Source organism: Balaenoptera acutorostrata, chromosome 15 (assembly GCF_949987535.1).
Source record: "Balaenoptera acutorostrata chromosome 15, mBalAcu1.1, whole genome shotgun sequence".
NCBI lineage: Eukaryota > Metazoa > Chordata > Mammalia > Artiodactyla > Balaenopteridae > Balaenoptera > Balaenoptera acutorostrata.
This window is the reverse complement of record NC_080078.1, coordinates 13,055,252-13,073,867: the sequence shown is the minus strand read 5'-3', so window position 1 is coordinate 13,073,867 and position 18,616 is coordinate 13,055,252. Positions and strand designations below refer to the sequence as shown.

Sequence of the window (18,616 nt, the reverse complement as noted above, 5' to 3'; positions counted from 1 at the left end):
AAATAAATAAAATAAATTTATTAAAAAAAAAAAAAAAAAGACATAAAGCATCATTACTACTTTAACCAGGAGAGGTTGTATCTATCCCTTTGGAAGAACAAAGGCCACATGCCATGGCTGTAAAGGGTTCCTACAGGCACCTGGGTAGCCCTGGTCGTCCTCAGCCAAATATTCTGTTCCGCTATCTTCACTGCCTCAATCTACTGAAATATTTACATTCTTCCCTTACTTCAGTTTCACCTCCTCTCTCTTTAGCTTCGCGTCCGCCTTCACTTCCTCTTTCCTCTAACCTTTAGGGTTCTCTGAAAGTGATAAAATGGCTCTCAGTTGAGTCCCAGTGGATCTCTCTTGAGAACAGAAAGCTGGATGGCGCTTCCCCTACCATCTGCTACTTCTTACTTGTGGGCTAAGTTTGAGCTTTCTCAGATCTAATACCCTCCATTCCCACCACAGCAACACTGGCACGGCTTGCCTGAGTCACTGGGATCTTTAAATAAAATGGAGAGAGTGGCTTGCTGGAAAAATCTTAATTTCATTGAAAAGCATGGTTTACCTTTGATAGAGTCTGCACACATAGAACACAAATCGACTCAGGAAAGGAAGCCGTCTTCTCCCTAATTGTTTTATGCATTTCAGGGGTGTATATAAAAACACAGCCTGTCGTTCGTTAATAATTTTAACAAAACAGAATTCATTCTGAAAGACTAAAATTTTGATTCAACAACAACAACAAAAATCCAATGCCGTAGTGCTTGCGAGTGGATGAGTGTAGCGGCACAGATCTCAGTTAAGATCAAATGCTTTTATTTTGCTTTTCACAGATTTATGGAGAACCTGCTATGTGCAAATCTCTTGCTGAGGACTGGTGGGTGGGGTGGGCAGTATATAACGAAGCCGGAGTGTTTGTCCTTGTTCTCCAAGGCGGCTGGGTGTGAACGCCAAACACATAAATGACTGAAAGAGGGGGTGAAATGCTGAGTGTGGGCAGAGCCTGGGTTTCCTCTTCAGGTTTCAAACTGGGACCCTGGAGATGTGGATGTGGTATGGGGAGGTCTGGGGACCAGGGGGCTGGTGGGTTAGACAGATGGACGTGCATCTAATGCTCTGCAGTTAAAACCACTTTCCCTCCCGCTGTCGCTTTTGATTCTTCTACCACAAAGGGCCTTGGCTCCTAATGCAGCAGCAGCAGTGGGATAGGCAGATCGCTGAGCTCGGTTTCTTAGAGGAGTTCTCTGTGTACCACACACCCACCCGGCATGCTTGTCAGTGGCCAGGAGGAAGGCCACGGAATGCTCTCCTCTACCGTGGTCGGGCTACATGGACGCCCATGTGTTAAGAACGTCTAAAATAGGACAAAGGTGCGTTCTCCAGCACTGAATTTCATGTTATGCCTCTTTTTAATGGTGCCATTTGGCTCTTAACTATTTTTAAAGGAGCCACAAGGAGTTATGACTTCTTGAGTCTGGAGGAGGGGTCGGGGCTGTGCTTTGGGACAGTTTCAACCTTGGGAAACTCCCATACTAACACCATTTGCTTCATGTTTCCCTGGAACCAAACTGCTCTGCCTACAGCCCTTTACCGTCTCACTCACAAGCCTCCTCACTGGGTGGGACGGTGCCCATGCTCTGTGCACACGTTGTTGGGGGAGGACAGAGGCAGACTAGTGAAGTCGCTAGGGCTTCCGGTGGCTTCCAGACCACTCCTGGCCTGGAACCAAGTAAGATGAGAAAAACACAGCAGTGCGGTGAATTTTCAATTTCAGTTTCAACGTAAAGGATTGCTCCTTATTCTAAAATAATGTATCTCTTGCTTTTGCGGTGTTAACAATAATAATAAAAAGGATATAAAAGGTATCAAGTGCTTCCCTGTGTCAGGCCCTCAGTGCCTTACATACATTCTTTCATTTACTCCTCCCAATAATCCTAATAAGTAGGTACTGTTACAACCATCTCCATTTTACAATAAGGAAACTGAGGCAGAGAGGTTACTTAAATTTCCCAAGGTCACACAGACCACTAGTCAACAGTATCATCAAAATTTGTTTGACTCCAGAACCCTTAACCACTATACTATATTTTTTCTTTTATGAGATAATGGTGATAGTATTCAATACATGATATTTGGAATGTAAAAAATTTCTTCTTGGTCATATATAAAGTTAGCAGGTCAACTCTACGTAGGCCTCTTACAATTAAGAAAGAGAACTTTTTTTTTTTTTTTTTTTTACTAGCTTGTGAAATCCTGGAGTCCGATAACCTCTTTGTGAGTCATACTAAATCTAAATGTAAGGTCCTCTGATACCAAACCATGCAATGATGAAATCACTGCGGGGTCAGGCTGAGATTTCCCTTTGCACAGACAGAAGCCGTCCTAGCGACTCTACGGCATCACTTAGTGAGACTCTACTGACTACATACAGGCACAGTAAAGAGCACAGGCTCTGGGGTCAAACCAGCTCAAATCCTAGTTCTGACTGATTAGCCACGTGACCTTGGTTATCTCCCTTTACCTCTTGGTGGTTCAGTTTACTCATATATAAAAATGGTGATTACTGTAATGGGGATTTACTTATAGTAATGGGGATTACTATAGTACCTATGTTATAAAGTTGTCATAAGAATTAAGTTTGTTTAATACATGTGAAGTACTTATAACTGTGTCTGGCACATAGTAAGCCCAGTAAATGTCAGCATGCGTCACCATCATTACAGTTGTCATTGTAATCATCACCATTACAATATTAGATAAGCTCATGCTAGGTGCTCACGGGTAATAACAAAATGTAGAATGTTGTTCCCTGAGTTCCTATTTAAAAAGCAATAAAAAGTCATATTCCTGGCGACCTCCAGATATTACATCTTCCATATATTTGCCTTGCTGAAAAATCTCAAATGTAAAGAAATCTCTTCATTGGTCTTTCTCAAAGTGCCAACTCTTTCAGCATCAGAAAGCAGCTCTTGGGCACATGGATTCCTAAACAGGTGCAGACAAAAGGCACCATGAAGCCATCTCATCCAAGCCTCTGCTGAACACTGTAAACCTGTCCAATACTGATGATCCAAAGGCAGGGTACCGGGAGCTTGTCACCTTGCAGGCAGGGGAACAGGGGATATGAGACCTTCCTCTCAGTAGGCCATCTCTTTGAGTGCTACAGAATATCCATCCCACAAGCCTCCCAGTCCCTGGCATCACAAAGAGAGTCTCACTTTGTTCACTGCCACTCAATGTTCTCCAGACTGAAGGCCACCAACACGTAGGCGGAGCAGATCGGAACCAGGGTTCCAGTGACCCCACTTCCGCAGCTGAGAAGCCCACTGCTGTATGATGCCAAGCTTGCCCACCACTCCCACACTCAGCTGCGACCAAAGGCCAGTCCTGGTCTGGCAGGTTGCAGCAGCTATCACCACCCAGCTCCCTGCTACTCTCCATGTGAGTTTCGGCTCCAGTCTAGGCTAGAAGAAGAGCAATGGACACACCCAGCTTTCTTTCTGTGAGATTGCATCTGCAGAGATTCTGCATTTGATCGCTTTCTTCTGTTCTCTTAGCATCGCCACTGAGGCAAGAGGGCCTGACCCATCACAGAGAATTAAAACAGGAGCTTAGTCCCAGAAGAGAGGATGTGAGAAACAGCTGAATAGAAAAGATCAGTTCTGCCAAGGGAGCAAACATTCTACGGGCAGCCTGGGACACCCCCTTTGTGAGAGAAGCGAAGGCGACGGAGAGGCCCAGAGCCGGGGTTCTCTCATCAGCAACTACAGCCATGAGGCAGAGTGCAGATTTAAAGGGGACTCCTGTCTGCAACGAGGGCTGGTTACTCTCTGGCTTTTCCAGCACTTGGGCTGTTTTCTCTGAAGACAGTGAGACACTGAGGCAGACGCTGAATCAGGGCTTCTGTCCTCCTCGAGGGCTGACCCTTTGGTCTTCTCTTGCCACGACCAACCCCAGCTACAAGAATGGGAATTACAGCCCGCTCAGAATTGGGAACAAAAGGAAAAGAAACCAAAAAGGAGGAAGGGAGCCACTGTTTTAAATGCGGACGGAATCAATTACCACGTTAGACTCTCAAGTCTTCACGGGATTATGAAATAACCTTCCCTCTCTTCACTCCCTTTCTACCCTGTTTTGTTCTATAAGCCTCTGTCCTTCACCCTCATCTCCACCTCCACGGGTCAAGCCCAGGCACAGTATTTGCTTTCAGATGGCTGGAAGAAACATGTTGGGGAGTAGGAAGAGGGGGAGGTTAATAAGATCAGTTTGGGGCTTTTTGCATTTGATGTGTCCCCGGAACAGCAGAGTAGAGATTTCTACTAGGTAGCTGGATGTGAGTGTGGGAACAGTTCCTTTTCACTCTGGTACTTTCTCTCTTTCCTTTTCATGTTCTTCCTCTGACGTCCGATAGCCAAGTATCCACCTTGCCCTCAGCTTATCAGCTAAGCTCTGGGTAGGCCCTGGGTGAGGAATTACATCTTCCTGTAATAGGGGACCTCTTGAAGACGGAAACATCTTGAAGACCTAAAGGAATAAATGTGTAATGGAAAATTCTAGGCAGCATGAGAGGTGGTAGAGAAATGTCAGGAAGAGAAGGAAACCTGACCTCTCTACGGTAGATGGTTGAAGAAATGGCGCCCAACTTGGTCACGCCTCCCGGTATCCCTTGGTGCCCCTTCTCACACTGACTCTGGACCGGCCTCGTGACTTGCACCGGTCCGAGGCACATCATCAAGAACCCTGAAAAGTACTTGCACACTGGGGCCTGTCTCTCTTGCTGCTCCTTGGAACCCTGCAATCGCATGGCTTGAAGCCTGGGTTAGTCCACTGAAGGATGAGAAGTCACGAGCAGCAGAGAGGAGCCGGCCCAGCTGGGACCGCTGCCCTCAAACCAGGCAGTCTGTCAATTACCAGACACAGGTGGAGGCCTCCTAGACCAGCCGACCCCAGCTGACCACAGATGACTGGGAGGCCAGCAGAGATCAACCGAGCTGGCCCAGACAAACACAATCACCCACTTGACCCAGAGAGTTGTGAGCCGTATAAGATAGTCACTAAGTTTTGGGGTGGTTTGTCATGTAACAAAAGGTAACTGATACCGTCTCCTTTAACCCCCAATCACAGGATCCAGCTGTCTGCAAGCCTGCCTACTTCTATGGATGGTACCACCAACCTTCCCTCCTGCCTTGGTGTCTAGAGGGCATCTGACAGTAGGCCTCAAGTTGTGTCTCCCCAGAATAACAACAGGAAAAAAAGATGTCAGAGCCTGATGGTAGGTGTGCATTGGGGCAGGGGCCGGGGTGGTGGGGATGAAGGGGGTAGTCAGAGGGGAAAGGAGGGGAGAAAGGAACTGACCAGAGACAGCATGTCCCGCTGAACACAGAAGCAACCCCCGCTCCCCCTGAGGTCTCTTCTGCTAGTGGCAAAGAGAAGCAATAACAGCAGAGACCATAAGTGGCCTGGCTAATTTTCACGGTCAGGCTGGGGGCTGGGGAAAAGGGAGTGGAGAGAACCACAAAATGCATCTTGCAGAGGCACAACCCAAATCCTTGTCTGCGCCGCTATCATCATCGTAAGTAATTCTACGTGGATAGGAAAAAGAAAGGCTTGAGCATAAGGTTTCTATCTGTGCTGCACAGAAGCTGATTAAAAATGCTAACTACCATGATTGTCCAACCACCAGACGATCCCCAGAGACGCATGCTCACAGATGGTGATTAGTCTGGGATGGCCAGAACATTCACCGGTACCATGCTGCCGTAACACCCAAAGACTATCTGTCACGCTCCCAGGAGGCCGGTAAAGGCTGTTTACTTCATACAGTTAACTTGAACCATAAGCTTCAGAGGCTCTTTGATACAATTTTAATCACTCTCCTCATAAACCCATAACACTCCCCAGCCTGGATGCGCATCTGCATACAGCACAGCCGAAACTCCCCTTGGAATTTTGCAGCCAGCGACACCCTCTTCCCACCCTGCCGCCCCTCAGATGGATGCCGCCTCACTGCAGACCCTGTCGAGGGCCTTCCCTGATTCATGCACCTGCATTAGGGCTTCCCGGCCTGGTAATATATCACGGCTCCCAGTGGAAATTGGGTGATAAAAGATCAATACCGGGACCTTGTAACAAATGTTCCAACAGTGAAACTGCAAGCTACTGTTTATCTTTTCCAGAACATATTTTTCCTCCCAAGCAAATTCTAATTTTCTAGACTGACCTCAGCTCTCCTTTCTGATATTTATTTATTTGGACAGCCAAAATAAGTGAGGTCCTGGAGACCATTCCTGAATGGATACAAAGCCCTGTTTAATCACTGCCCCTGGGAACCCCGGTCACCGTCCCCCGCCTCACCGCCCAGGTTCGCCCCCTTCACAGTCGCTCCCCGCACCCCGCAGGCCGGCAGCACGTTCTCTCTGGCAGGGCTTTGGGCGCCGAAGCTGTGACACTTGGCAGATATGCCAGCAGCAAGAAGGACAGCCTGGGATGAGAGGCAGGAGCCCTTTCAAGTACCTTGATGTGAATTCTGTGTGATCTGACATTTCTTTTATAGCCGGGGCTCGTCTGGTGTCTTGAGGCTCCTTGCCGCAGACAGGGGAGAGGGTCTGAATGCAGAAGGTTCGGGGCCATCACCCTTCGAGACAGCGCAGCTCTGCCAGGTCTGTGGGGCTCTGCGGCGCTGCCTGTCTTCACCTGTGAAACAGGGGCACCTCTTTCTGTCCTGCCTCGCTCACGTGACTGTCGTGCGGATCAAATGAAAAACTGTTTGTGAAGGGACTTTGTAAACTGTGAACTATTTAAAAAAATTTTTTTAAGGTTTTAAAATTTGCTCTTTAAAATCCACTCTGCTCTTGCTGACTTCGGTTCTTTAATTCTCTTTTCCGGCGAGGCGAAGACAGCATCGGGAGGGAATTGCAAAGTAGTTCAGTTTGCGGTGCTGGTGTTTTCCAGGCTTTCCCACTCAAGGGTCTGCCTGTGAGAAGGAGACGCTTGTGTCTCTGTGTGCTTGTGGTGTTGGGTCTGAGAGGCTCTGGGCCCTTTTGTAGGGTTAGTTGGAGAGCGCTGTTTGGAAGCGCTCCCGCGTCTCCTTCGGCAAGCGCGGCGGGGTTTACACGTGGCTGCGGTTGATGAATGGGGTTACTCTTCTGACAAATAAACAGTATTTGGGGAGAAGTTTTCTGGTTGCTGTTACCTCCTCTCTTTGCTTTGCCCACCCTTGCTTTCTTTTCCCTTCTCTCCCTTTGCGTCTGGGCGCTCAACACTCTCCTTCTAGATGGCACGTTCTAGAAGACCACTTAAACTGTTGACCCCTGTTCGCCTCCCCCAAATTGAGGCCTTATTCTGCACATGTCACTGGCTTTAGGAAACAGAAGTGATTTGCGTGTCAGGTTACTTCTATAAAACACATCTTACTATTGATTTACTTCCACTACAAAGGAAGGCTCATGCTCTCATCTCCTCCCCCTGCGCCAGACTCGGGGCAGCACCTGCCCAGGGTCCCCCGCCAGCCTTTCCTCTCAGCGAAAACCAGGGCTTCCTATTTCCTGCTGGTTTTCATTCTCTCCCTCCCCCCAGACATCAGGATTTCTCCTTTGTTGGGGAATCCTGACCCGCAGCCCATCACTGCTCTGGGAAACTTATCCCCCTGGACAGTTACAATGGCAAGTGTATCGTCTTACCCTTTCCTGATAGAGAAATCGATTTCACATTCCAGTCAGAAAACTCCTTAAATTTAAGTGAACTTCAGGCTCTCTTTAGGGAATTAATGGTCTATCTACATTATTCATCCTCTACATTTAAAACTATGTGCTTAGAACAAGGCTAACTGAAGCAGATGGGTTAGGAGTGGTCTGATTCCTCCTAACAGGGAAATACAAAACTCGGCCTGGAAACCCAGCTCTGGGCCCCCCTCCCCGCCCCCCTCCAGTCTGTCTCCCAATTCTAAACCTAGATGTCACTGATTAAATGATGTCACTGTCACTGCCTCCTGTCTCAGAAGGAAGACAAACCTTGGAGAACACACTTACCGCTGCAGTCACAAGTTCGATCGTATGGCATGAATACTGGCGCTTCAGAGGGCCACGACAACTTCCCCATACAGTTCAACACCCAGAAGCCCATTTCCACTGTTTATATTTAGTGCTACTTATGCAGACCAGGGTTTTCTTTTTTCTCCTCTACATCCCTTTTTAACAAAGGAAGAAGCGGTATAGGTATAGCAAAGTGAGAAATTCATTTCAATGCATTTGTACTACGGCTACGAGATGAAGAGGTACATCTTTTTTCTTGGTGAGCAAAGGTAGAGAAAGAATGCAAGGGTGGGGGGAGTTCCTAGGATTTGATAAAGTAACTATTATGTTGACCTATGCCTAAAATTGCTGAGCAAAGAGTATGAGCAGTTACTACTGCTAAGTGACTACGCCCTCGAGATACTGACGGGATGAGCGGGGAGTTCAACCAGAAGACAAAACAAAACAACCAACCAACCAACCAAAGAGCACTGAGTAGTTCCAGCGCTCGGGGGAGAGATAGCCCATCACATTCTGCTGGAGGGACTGAGATTTTACCTTCCACCTCTGAGGAGAAGCCTCAAGCATGAGGCCGGGCCTGGTCAGTCCAGAGTGCGCTGCAACTGTTTTAAAATGAGCTGATGCCTGCTGGCCCCGGTGCACGGCATTCTAGAGCGTGAAGAAATCTGCAGAGGCCGCTGGAGACACTGTCCTCTTAATGGATCTCTGGAGAGGAGCAGGCTAGAGAAATGGAGCCAAATGGGAGCAAAGAGTGAATCTCAGCTCGCTCGACCTCAGTTCCAGGAATGATCTGAAACATACTCTGTGAAAATATGCTGAAGAGCATGATAAACCAAAAGGGCAAGAAGCATCTGGAATCTATGTCTTGGGAAGAAACATCCCACTCAAGTCAATAAACACTGACTGAGCACTGCCTGTATGCAGAGCCCAGGGCCGGGGTCTCGGCGGACTGGTGACAAGGATGATTGAGACCTCTTAGTGGTCGATGAGGGTGTGGGGAGTGGGCGAGGGGAAGGCAGGAACTTTGAAACACCAATAAAGACGATGGTGGTTAAGTCGTGTGGGGTGCAGAAGGCAACGGGTAAGAGGCCCGGGAGCGGCAGGAGACGGGTGAGCAGTCATGGAGACAGGGAAAGCTTTTCAAGCGAGATGGGACAGAAGCAGGCTCTTGAAGTTGTGTAGAATGTGACTGGTAAGAAGGGGGCAAAGGCCTGAAAGGACACCCCAAGATGATGTGGGCAGACACTGTGGAGGCTTCTGGCGACAGTGAGCAAAGATCTGGCGTGCGAGGGCGGGCCCCTTCCAATGAGTTGGCTGTGCATCTGAGGAGATGCCCAAGAGAGAAGTCACAGGCTGAGCTATGGTAGCAGAAGGAAGGTATGTCAAGAGACCTGCCAAGGACAGAAGCGACAAAACTGGGTGATGGTGATGTCTTTCTCCGAGACCGGATTCAGGAGAGCTGCTGTCCCCAGGCGCGGACCCAGAGGTGGTGCATCACAAACCCACCACCCCTGTGTGCGGGGGTCCGAGCAGGACGTGATCCTCACTCACCGGGAGATCGCTGTGAGCAGGGGCTGGGGCCACCTCTCCAGGTGACCCTGTATCTGCCTCTGGGCTCCTTCTGTGGTCGCCTGAGGCTTGAGGGCCTCATTTCCTCACTTGAATACTCTCCTCCAGGCTGCTCTCTCTGCTCTGTGGATTTCTATTCCAGTGTGAATCTTCTCCACAAAGCAAGCCTCTTTCCTCCACAAGGAAGACTTTTCAATCCCTTTTCCAATCTGTTAAAAATCTCACCAAATTTCAATGGTATTTCTGATATTTCATATTTACCATGTTAGGTTAAAAAAAAATCACGATCATTTTGATTTTCCCATGCTCTGAATGGTACCTAGTCCTAAAAACATTATTTTTTTAATCTTGGTTGTCACTAGGCTTCACCCACGCTGTGCTTTTTCTTTCTGTTTCAAACTGATAATCTCCCTGGCCCCTCCGTTTTGACTAGTTTTGCATTGCTCGTCTTTCAAAAACCTTTTCTTGGGTGCTTCTCCCCATTCCTTCCTCCTTATTTACTTTAAAGTCACTGTGAGCAGATCAGCTGGTATCTGGGAAAAAAGACTCTTTCCATTTGCATGTCATATAATTCCTTCTGAGTTCTCTTTTGACATTTCTGAACTCAAGGGCATTCATCCCTCCATTCATTCAACAAATAACACCAATCACCTTCACTGGGCCAGGCACTATGCTAAAAGGTGAGCAAAAGAGGACATGGCCCCTGGCCTCCTGGAACTTCAAGTCTTTAAGGGAAGGCCACCTAATCAATGAAAGATTACAACTACGAGGGTGAGTGTCCTGAGGAGGAGGAGGAGGAGGAACTATGAGGGCGGATGGGAGAAGAGGAAAATCTTCCACTAGGAGAACTGTGGTGCCTCAGGAGGGAGGTAAGGCCCCTTCCCCAGAAGTAAGGACAGATGCTATGTGACCATCAGCCAGGGAAGCTGTAGAAGAAATTCCTTGAAGGATGGGATGCTGGAAAAAATAACTTCAGGGCCCTTTCCATCTTGAAGATACTATGATCCTATAAGCAGGACCAACCAAGAGGGAAAAGAACAGTATGATTTACGAAAACGCCCTCGCCCTCAAGCCAGCGCACTCATTAGACCCTTCCCCACCGCTATGTCACTGACCAGCTGGTACAAAGTTTCGCCGCTCTATTTAAGATCTTATCAAGGCGCCCACACGGGGCCGTAAACTACAGGAGAAAGCCCCCGCGAGCAAGCACTCTCGCAGACACCATGTATTGAGCAATTCTTATTGATGTTAATCATTTATTTGAGAGGAAGAATAAAACACGTTAAAGGGACTTTAGGGGATTACTCTTCCTATGTTGACAGCCCATTAACATTTAATGAACTGGGATAACGGTCAAGGAGAATTGAAGCCGTCTGGAAAGCCAAGAAACTGGGTTGCTTCACACAACAAACGCACCAAGTACTGCCCTGATGCTTTTGGGTTTTCTGGGCATCCTGGTCACCCCCTTCCCCTGTGTAAGGAAGAAGTGGCCTCTGGGTTCAGGCCGTTTCTTTTTGCAGCCCAGAGCTCTCCCACCAGCTAACATCAGCACACAGGCCCGGACTGGAACAAGCTGAACATTTAGCGATGCTGACGTGGCCCCTGGATGCCAAGAAGCCCAACAGCCACTTTCACTCTTTATCTGATCCCCCCTCGTACACACACCTGAGCTGCCGTATGGTGGAAAAAGTCTTCACACCACTTTCCCGGGCCTCGGGGAAAACGCGAAGACTGCCCTGGATCATCACCATGGTTCCTTTCTGCTTGTTATTCTCTCTCTCCCCATCACAGTTCTTCCTTATAGACCCTGACATAAAGTAGTGTCAACAGATAAATGGTCTTGGCATCTGTGGTCAGAAAGAATGTAGTAACTACAGCAAACTGAAGACTTGCCTCCACATGTAATTGGCTTGTTCAAATAACTTCATTCAGCAGATTCATTCATTTAATTTCTTAAGGGAAAATTCTGGAGCTAGTTGATCTGCCGGGTCTACCAAGAAATTATGTAACTTCGAACCTTGTGAAGGAATCACAGAGTCTCTACTGCCGGCAGAGAGCGGGCAGCTAGAAACCCGGGCTGGACACCCTCCGCACAGAGCGGGCAGCTAGGAGCCCGGGCTGCACCCCCTCCGCACAGAGCGGGCAGCTAGGAGCCCGGGCTGCACCCCCTCCGCACAGAGCGGGCAGCTAGGAGCCCGGGCTGCACCCCCTCCGCACAGAGCGGGCAGCTAGGAGCCCGGGCTGCACCCCCTCCGCACAGAGCGGGCAGCTAGGAGCCCGGGCTGCACCCCCTCCGCACAGAGCGGGCAGCTAGGAGCCCGGGCTGCACCCCCTCCGCACAGAGCGGGCAGCTAGGAGCCCGGGCTGCACCCCCTCCGCACAGAGCGGGCAGCTAGGAGCCCGGGCTGCACCCCCTCCGCACAGAGCGGGCAGCTAGGAGCCCGGGCTGCACCCCCTCCGCACAGAGCGGGCAGCTAGGAGCCCGGGCTGCACCCCCTCCGCACAGAGCGGGCAGCTAGGAGCCCGGGCTGCACCCCCTCCGCACAGAGCGGGCAGCTAGGAGCCCGGGCTGCACCCCCTCCGCACAGAGCGGGCAGCTAGGAGCCCGGGCTGCACCCCCTCCGCACAGAGCGGGCAGCTAGGAGCCCGGGCTGCACCCCCTCCGCACAGAGCGGGCAGCTAGGAGCCCGGGCTGCACCCCCTCCGCACAGAGCGGGCAGCTAGGAGCCCGGGCTGCACCCCCTCCGCACAGAGCGGGCAGCTAGGAGCCCGGGCTGCACCCCCTCCGCACAGAGCGGGCAGCTAGGAGCCCGGGCTGCACCCCCTCCGCACAGAGCGGGCAGCTAGGAGCCCGGGCTGCACCCCCTCCGCACAGAGCGGGCAGCTAGGAGCCCGGGCTGCACCCCCTCCGCACAGAGCGGGCAGCTAGGAGCCCGGGCTGCACCCCCTCCGCACAGAGCGGGCAGCTAGGAGCCCGGGCTGCACCCCCTCCGCACAGAGCGGGCAGCTAGGAGCCCGGGCTGCACCCCCTCCGCACAGAGCGGGCAGCTAGGAGCCCGGGCTGCACCCCCTCCGCACAGAGCGGGCAGCTAGGAGCCCGGGCTGCACCCCCTCCGCACAGAGCGGGCAGCTAGGAGCCCGGGCTGCACCCCCTCCGCACAGAGCGGGCAGCTAGGAGCCCGGGCTGCACCCCCTCCGCACAGAGCGGGCAGCTAGGAGCCCGGGCTGCACCCCCTCCGCACAGAGCGGGCAGCTAGGAGCCCGGGCTGCACCCCCTCCGCACAGAGCGGGCAGCTAGGAGCCCGGGCTGCACCCCCTCCGCACAGAGCGGGCAGCTAGGAGCCCGGGCTGCACCCCCTCCGCACAGAGCGGGCAGCTAGGAGCCCGGGCTGCACCCCCTCCGCACAGAGCGGGCAGCTAGGAGCCCGGGCTGCACCCCCTCCGCACAGAGCGGGCAGCTAGGAGCCCGGGCTGCACCCCCTCCGCACAGAGCGGGCAGCTAGGAGCCCGGGCTGCACCCCCTCCGCACAGAGCGGGCAGCTAGGAGCCCGGGCTGCACCCCCTCCGCACAGAGCGGGCAGCTAGGAGCCCGGGCTGCACCCCCTCCGCACAGAGCGGGCAGCTAGGAGCCCGGGCTGCACCCCCTCCGCACAGAGCGGGCAGCTAGGAGCCCGGGCTGCACCCCCTCCGCACAGAGCGGGCAGCTAGGAGCCCGGGCTGCACCCCCTCCGCACAGAGCGGGCAGCTAGGAGCCCGGGCTGCACCCCCTCCGCACAGAGCGGGCAGCTAGGAGCCCGGGCTGCACCCCCTCCGCACAGAGCGGGCAGCTAGGAGCCCGGGCTGCACCCCCTCCGCACAGAGCGGGCAGCTAGGAGCCCGGGCTGCACCCCCTCCGCACAGAGCGGGCAGCTAGGAGCCCGGGCTGCACCCCCTCCGCACAGAGCGGGCAGCTAGGAGCCCGGGCTGCACCCCCTCCGCACAGAGCGGGCAGCTAGGAGCCCGGGCTGCACCCCCTCCGCACGCGGCTGCCGCAGTGGGTCGCCGTCTTCTGCGTGGAGCCACACGGGTAACGTTTCCAGTAGAAGCTGCTTCTTGACCCGCAGGCACCTCTCAAAGGGGGCTAAAGAGACACGGTAGGCTGAACTTCCCAGCAGTCGGATGTAACTTGTCGGCCCATCACCCTCTCTTCTGGATCCACTCCTAACCAGTGGTTCGGACCCACTGATCTGAGGCCCAGAACTTGGTCAAGAGTGCTAGAATAGACCCCTGAACTGATTCTTGAAGAGTCTGGATCTGCATGCAACTACTCCCACAGCTCCTCTTAGGGAGAGGTAGAATGGCCCTCCGTTCGGGCGGGAGTCTAATTTTCACAATAAGGTGTCAACCTCACCACCTGCACTTCTGATTTCTAAGGCATAAGGCTCTGCCCTGGACCAGCGACCGAGAATACAAACACACCAGGCTCTTGTCAGAGAATACAATCTCAAACTGCCTGCTCTTCAACTCCTATCAAAAGCCCAGCTGAGAAAGGCAATATTTACAAAAGATTATTTGAAGGACAAGCAGTTCATCCATTCTTCCAAACACTCTAAATTCTGTCCATGGATCAAACCTGACCACCTCACAGCTTCACACTAGGGCCGTGTTACTTTAGCCCCACACAGAACTGCCGACACTGAACTGTATTTTAATGTCACGCCATTTGCTCTTATCAAAGAAGTTACTAGAAGAAGCAGTCATATAAAACCTGTTATTGCATTTGAGGAACACATTGTTGGAATACTGTTCACTACATAAAGTCCCACGTGAGAAAGTTATCTAGGAAAGAAGCTTTATTCTTGAAGAAATGATGGTCTCCTTTTCTGAGTAATTTCATAGTGAATTTGACCTTTGCTGCCAGGAATCTCAGTGTCAAATCTGAAGCTCAGTTGTGGTAATTATATTGATCCTTAAGTTTTCCATATCTGTCATTTTCTGTTCTTGGTCACTATTTTCTTTTTCTATGTTCACTGCTACTTATTTGATGTATATTTTTCATAAACTATCATAGAACTTTTATGATACCAGGTAATGGTATAAATAAGGAAAGAATGCACTAAATATCTCTGTTCATTTAAACACTGTGCCTACTGAGTTGTTCTTACTTGAGTGGCAATTCTCCTCTTGGTAGTAGTAATTGTAGCTGTAGCAATAATAATGCTAATAATCATAATCATACTTATAATAAAGCTATCGCTTGTTTTGTAGTTCCTCTCTATCTAAGCACTGTAATAAGATTTCACACACTATTTTACTTAACCCTCTCAGTAACCCTATAAGTTTGGTACTATTAGCCTCATTTTACAGATGAGGAAACTGAGGCTTTAAGAGGGTAAGCAATCTACTAAATTCCTTGTAAAAGCAGAATCACACCCACGTGTATCTGACTCCAAACTGCAACAAGAAATCTCTACTCTAATGGGCCATTTAAAAGGAGAATGATAAGATTAAAATAACAAATGCTATAGATCTCAGGCTGGAACTTTTATTTTTCCCCTCTTTGCATCGCAGTAAAGCATTGCATCAAAGTCTGCCTATAGGTGCCTTCTCAGGTCCTAATCAAAGCCCACTGGAAAAAGTGATCTAGTATAAGGTAAAGATGTAAGTGTATTTTGTAGGTATGACCAAGTCAAGAGTGTAGGTAATATATTTTGACAAAAGCTAAAAAGTTGAACAAAGAACCATCAGCATCATCAAAACACTAGAGTCTAAGGATTTTGAGAGATTTCCCACAGAGCCTGGTAGGTGTCCCAGAGCTGCAGATGACTCAGCCCCCTTGGGAGACGCTGATCTGACCTACAGAGATGTTTGGTCTCACGTGGCACGCCAACTGCCCCCCACGAGGAGGCTGTCACGGTGATGTGACTGGTGTTCACATCACAAGGCAGGATGTACTCCCTGCCTTCAACATTTCCTCCTTTTAGCGCTTCACATACTATAGTCCTTTGCCATCACGTCTCCATCAGTCTTCAGAATAAATGCCTACATGAGCTGATGGTGATACGTATAAGAACCCTCATTTCAGAACCGGAGAATACAGAACCTGGGAACTTGTTCTTCATTTAAGGTACAAGGGTGAAGGTTAGGGACACATGTTCATTCATCCATTCGCTGACCAAACACCTAGCATCTGCTAGGCTTGGAAAAACAGAAGAATAAGCAGACCTTGGATTGGGCAAAGCTTGCTTAGATATGACAAAAGCATGTACCATAAAAGAAAATTGATAAATTGGACTTCATCAAAATTGATAACTGGGGCTTCAAAAGACACCACTAAGAAAATGAAAAGACAAGTCATAGTCTTGGAGAAAATATTTGCAAATCACGTACCTTAAAAGGGTTTGTATCCATTATATGAAGAGAACTGAATTGTAAACTTAAGATGGATCAAATTTATAATTTGTAAATTACATCTCAATAAAGTTTAAAAAAATAATGCACTCAGCCAACAGCCTCTTTTGGCAATTCATCCCTACTCTAATTCTTTCTCTGGCTTTCCTCATGGACAGCTGATGAGAACATCTAAGTGGGTCAAAGTTGGACACAGTCACTGGAGTGATACAGTAGAACCCTGCCAATGTCGCTAACTTTTTGTGTCCTTAGGCAAGTCACAACCTCTCTAAGTCTCAATTTCTCCCCTTCTATAAAAGAGTGATAAGCTCCGTACTGCTTATCTAAGTGAGTTGTTGGGTGTAGCATATGGGATGTGAAGCTATCCATAAAAGGTTTTGTTTTTGTCAAGCTATTATGCCTGCTCTTGAGCCCTGGGACTTATATTAAAGTTAGTTCACCATGGTTAACACTCTGTTTCTGTTCTCTATTAAATTCTAATTGGTTTTAGTGGCATTCAGACATAGCTTTTATTCGTCTTGTGATAGAGTGATTGGTTTCAGGCACCAAGGCTGGCCTGGGGAGAAAGGCTGGGGCATCTGCTCACCATCAGTTCTATCCAACATATATTTTTTTTTAACATCTTTATTGGAGTATAATTGCTTTACAATGATGTGTTAGTTTCTGCTGTATAACAAAGTGAATCACCTATACATATACATATATCCCCATATCTCCTCCCTCGTGTCTCCCTCCCACCCTCCCTATCCCACCCCTCTAGGTGGTCACAAAGCACCGAGCTGATCTCCCTGTGCTATGCGGCTGCTTCCCACTAGCTATCTATTTTACATTTGGTAGTGTATATATGTCCATGCCATTCTCTCCCTTCTATCCAACATATTTTTAAAGGATGCAGCACCAGGGACTTCCCTGGTGGTCCAGTGGTTAGGACTCTGAGCTTTCACTGCCGAGGGCCTGGGTTTCATCCCTGATCCCTGGCCGGGGAACTAACTAAGATCCTATAAGCCTCGTAGCACAGCCCCCCATCCCCCCCCCAAAAAAGCGATGCAGCACCAGATTAAAATCTCAGAAGGGCTCTCCCTTTCAAAGGTGCGACTTCCGGTCAAAAAGAAAGACATTAGTCCTGTTCTTCCAAGAGTTGTTGAACCAACAAACCTAAAATGTTCCTTAACTATATTAGAGTTTGTCCTTCATCTTTCCAAAGGCATGTCCTTTGAATCCCAGAGTTCCCCATGACCTAGTTGATACCACCCTTTTTATTTGATACTGCAGGTTCCCAACAATTTTCAATTGGGAAAAAGATATGGAGTTGATGGAAAAGAAAAAGCAAACAGGGCCAGTAAAGGCTTTAAGTATTTGGATTTTTTTTTCTAATGGGAAAAAGTCCCTAAGCAGTAACTGTATGTATGAAAAGAGGTGTTCACGACCTTCTCCAGAGTGCTCCTTCTTCGTTCACCCCTCTCTGACCACATAATTTAGCAGAATTATGAAAATCAATAATAAAACCCCCTAATCTTTATTCAACTTTCATATAACTTCTTTCTGTACCCTGCTTGCCCCAAAATGCTGTATTTCAATCCTACAATCCTACCAAAATACATATTGTGAAAAACACCCTTAAAAGCACATTTGGAGACTTAGTTTTAAGCATAAAAAAAGGACATGAAAATAAATTTGGTTCAGGCTTTGCCAGATTATTTCTAAATGTTCACTGTTATTACATTTCACATTAAGATGTTGACAGGAGCAAGGAAGCAAATAAAGGTATTGGTGATTCAAGTATTTTATCAGCATTTCACAGAGAAAATATCTACGCAAATGGCTATATTTTCATTTGCTAAATAAGATGTGTAACTTTCATTTATTTTATGCCTGTCCTTTTTTCCATTTCTATATTTTTTCTGGATTGATCTATGACTTTTAAAGCTTGAGAAAGTGAGCAATTTCTATCATTAACTTAGCTGGACGCAGATCATATGCAAGATACCCAACAATACAGTGCTCCAGTTGGTTCTCCTGTAGATTCTCTACTAACTCCTGTCAACCCCAACTGGGGTTCTTTCCCGGGTAGAAGAGATACCAAACATGGGATGGTAGCTGGGATTTGTGAGCTAAGATTCAGGCAGGAGTCCACTAATCTGATCACCAAACCCACTGTACCAATGTCGAAAACCCATTCAGACTTGCCTCTAGTTGCCGTTCTAGGTCAGTCAGTTGCTGAGGGAGCCCTCTTGGGAATTACCTGGTGTTGGGTGCTTCACAGAGCTTGGCATATATAGAAGAAAGAGCCCTAGTCAAGGCTTAAGAGGACCTAGGCTCTCTTTTGATCTCTGTTATGTATTTGCTGAGTGAACAAATCCCATCCTCAGTAAGGCTGTGTGATGTAGTGCATAAGTCCAGGGATCCAGGAATGAAAACTGGGTTGTTCTTAAATCTACTATTTATGACCAATGTGGTCTGGACCTCAGTTTTCTCACCTATAGACAGGATTGTATTTACTTATCTGTAAGGTCTCCTACAGCAGTATAATTCTTAACTCCCCAAACAAATCCCCCACAATTTTTTTCATTTTAATCACAAAAAAGTTACATATGATCAAATGATATAAAACTAATAGGTTGAACCATATCAAATGACTG

The 18,616-nt window shown here is 49.0% G+C and overlaps 1 protein-coding gene across 4 annotated transcripts in view; it reads right to left on the bottom strand.

Annotated features, from left to right (window-relative positions):
• AUTS2 (activator of transcription and developmental regulator AUTS2) overlaps window positions 1–18,616 on the bottom strand; it is a 1,113,272-nt gene that overhangs the window by 229,753 nt on the left and 864,903 nt on the right. The window lies entirely within an intron of this gene.